Below are 2,790 nucleotides of genomic sequence, written 5' to 3'. Positions count from 1 at the left end.
AAGTTACAGTATGGTGCATGGAGTAAATGGTAAATGGTAAATGCTAGTAAATGGAGAACTCCAAAGATCACACTCCAACCTAGTGAGGTATGCTGTGTGATGTATGAGGTTAAATTGTATGAAATCACCAACATTCCACCATTATCAATTCTTGCAAACAGTAATTTTGTATGCAGTGGCCACAAGATTGTAAATTCTTATCTTCCCTTTGCTTCTTTTTTTTGAAATGACAATGTGTGTCCTTAATCTTTGCCTTAGGACCCAGGATCCACTGAAGGTTACGAAACCAACAGAAAGACAGGAACTGGGTTGTCTCCATTAGATAGCCTGTATTTCACTTCAAGCCCTTGTTGAGACTCAGTAAAGGTTTTTACTCTAGTCATTAAAACATTAAAAATAACACAATTCTAGTCCTCACTTCGGCAGCACATACACTAAAACTTGGAACGATACTGAGAAGATTAGTATGGCCCCTGGACAAGGATGATATGCAAATTCCAGAAGTGTTCCATATTTTTAACCAACACAACACTAAATTATCCTCCAGTTAAAAAAAAAACGCAATTCTAAATAGCAAAATAGGATATGTTCATCACTTTGGCAGAGAGAAGAAGAAAGGAAAAATAAAAGTCTGGTGTCCACTGAGAATATATTTGATCTTTTTCCTCTCTGAATTCAGAAAGAGCTTCAGCATTTGCTGTGTACAAAGTGCCAAAATGAGCTGATAGGGTAGATGTTTCAAGACATAATGAAGACAAACATGAGTTCAGAACCAAAGCCGTCACCTGAGAGTACAGCTAATATTATCAGTGTAAGTATTTTTTATTTGTAGTGTACACAGGGTGGGGGGACATAAGCTGCTTTAATAGCTTCCCTTTGAATAACAGGAATGACTTCTACTAAATGTAACTCTGAAAGATTAGAGAAGAGTCATAAAAAATAATTTTAACAGCCATGATCCTCTGTCCTCCCACTTAAATAAACTCTGTCTCTTCTATTATTGTATTATACCATAAGCTACAGGGCTAGGAAACTCCCACTATTTCCAGACTCACTCATGCATAGAATGTTTGTGATTGACGGACAAGTGAGGCTGAAATGTGCAAATGGAGATGAAACATTCTAAGATTATACATCTCCCAGGTAAGGTTGGCATTCTTCCAGCATCTTAAGCTTGGCCAAGTTCTGCAGGGATGAGTATTCAAGGAAAGATATTTGTTCTCAACCAGAGCCTGGAATAACTCCTCCCCTTCCTGAACCTCTAAATACGCCCCCTCAAAACTTGCTCTTTTGCGATCTATACTCATTTAGTCAACAAACAGCAACAGAACCTGGAAAATCCACTCTTATCCAGGCCCTGAGAAAACATACAGTTAGTTGAGAAGAGGTCCAAGATCAGAGGAACTTAGAGTCTAAGACAGTGATTCTCAACTCTGAATGCATGTTAAAATTACCTAAAGCTTTACAAAATTCCTAATGGGTCCCACTGCTAACTAATTAAATTATAATCAGTGGGGTAAAGACCAAAGAGGAGCCAAAGTTGAGAATGACTAGGAAAGAGACAGACAAATATATCACTGTCATACACTGCTATTGTGGAAAGTGTAAGATCTATTAGACCCTAAAGGAAAGATCCCACCCCAACTTTGAGGGAGTTACAGGTTGGCTGAAAGGAAACTGACATCTTGTATTATACTTGAAGAGAAAAGGAGATAACAGAGAAGGCAGGGTAAGGAATGAGGGTTGAGGGAGCAGTGTGAGCAAAATGAAAGGCAATATTAAATTCTCCAGAAATGCAAGTTGTGTAGTGTAGTGTAGAGCAGTGTATCATAGTATAGTGTGGTATGGTGTAGTATAATGTAGTATGGTGAGGTGTGGTGTAGTATGGTGTGGTGTTGTATAGTGTAGTATAATGTAGTATGGTGTGGTATAGTGTGGTATAGTGTGGTGTAATACAGTATAGTGTGGCATGGTGTGATGTGGTGCAGTATAGTGTAGTGTGGTGTGGTATAGTGTAGTATGGTGTGGTATAGTGTGGTATGGTGTGGTATAGTGTGGTATAGTGTGGTGTAATACACTATAGTGTGGCATGGTGTGATGTGGTGCAGTATAGTGTAGTGTGGTGTGGTATAGTGTAGTATAATGTAGTATGGTGTGGTATAGTGTGGTATAGTGTAGTATGGTGTGGTATAGTGTGGTGTAATACACTATAGTGTGGCATGGTGTGATGTGGTGCAGTACAGTGTAGTGTGGTGTGGTATAGTGTAGTATAATGTAGTATGGTGTGGTGTGGTGTATTATAGTGTGGTGTGGTGTGGTGTATTTTAGTATAAGGTAGTATGGTGTGGTGTGGGGTAGTATAATGTGGTATGGAGTGTGAGGTGTAGTATAGTATAGTGTAGTGTGATGTGATGTGGTGTAGTATAATGTATTATGGTATGGTGTGCTGTGCTATAGTATAGCATATATAGTATAATGTGGTATGGTATAGTGTAGTATACTGTGGTGTGGTGTGGTGTAATATAGTATGGTATGGTGTGGTATAGTGTAGTATAGTGTAGTGTGGCATGGTGTGATGTAGTGTAGTGTGGTTTGGTGTGGTATAGTATAGTGTAGTATGGTGTGGTGCAGTGTAGTTTAATATAGTATGATGTGGTGTGGTGTAGTATAGTATAATGTGGTGTTTTGTAGTAAAATGTGGTGTGGTGTGGTGTGGTATAGTATAGTGTAGTATGGTGTGGTGTGGTGTAGTTTAGTGTAATATGATGTGGTGTGGTATAGTGTAGTATA

At 38.7% G+C, this 2,790-nt stretch overlaps 1 non-coding gene across 1 annotated transcript; it reads left to right on the top strand.

The window, feature by feature from the left end:
• Positions 1-410: 410 nt before the first annotated feature.
• On the top strand, positions 411-518 carry LOC122673089. The gene has a single exon (XR_006334580.1). It is a non-coding gene; the product is annotated as a U6 spliceosomal RNA (small nuclear RNA).
• The last annotated feature ends 2,272 nt before the right edge of the window (positions 519-2,790 follow it).

Source organism: Cervus elaphus, chromosome 16 (genome assembly GCF_910594005.1).
Source record: "Cervus elaphus chromosome 16, mCerEla1.1, whole genome shotgun sequence".
In the NCBI taxonomy this organism is placed as follows: domain Eukaryota; kingdom Metazoa; phylum Chordata; class Mammalia; order Artiodactyla; family Cervidae; genus Cervus; species Cervus elaphus.
This window is presented reverse-complemented; position numbering and strand designations above follow the sequence as displayed.